This window comes from Lupinus angustifolius, chromosome LG04 (genome assembly GCF_001865875.1).
Source record: "Lupinus angustifolius cultivar Tanjil chromosome LG04, LupAngTanjil_v1.0, whole genome shotgun sequence".
NCBI classification, from domain to species: Eukaryota; Viridiplantae; Streptophyta; class Magnoliopsida; order Fabales; family Fabaceae; genus Lupinus; species Lupinus angustifolius.
Genome location: NC_032012.1, coordinates 4618781 through 4619279, shown reverse-complemented (window position 1 = coordinate 4619279; position 499 = coordinate 4618781).

The following is a 499-nucleotide window of genomic DNA, read 5'->3' as shown; positions in this document are numbered from 1 at the left end:
TCCTCATCCTCATCCTCATCCTCATCCTATCCTCCTCCTCATCCTCATCATCATCCTCATCCTCATCCTCGTCGTCATCCTCATCCCCGTCCTCATACTCTTCCTATCCTCGTCCTCATCCTATCCTCATTCTCATCCTCATCATCGTCCTCATCCTCATCCTTCCTCATCCTCATCCTCATCCTCTTCCTCATCCTATCCTCATCATCATCCTCATCCTCTTCCTCATCCTATCCTCATCATCATCCTCATCCTCTTCCTCATCCTATCCTCATCCTCATCCAATCCTCATCCTCATCCTATCCTCGTCCTCATGCTCATCATCATCATCATCCTCATCCTCACCCTATCCTAGTCCTGATCCTATCCTCAACCTCATCCTATCCACTTCCTCTACCTCATCCTATCCATGTCGTCATCCTCATCCTCATCCTATCCTCATTCTCATCCTCCTCCTCCTCCTATCCTAATCCTTATCCTCATCCTCATCCTCATCCTC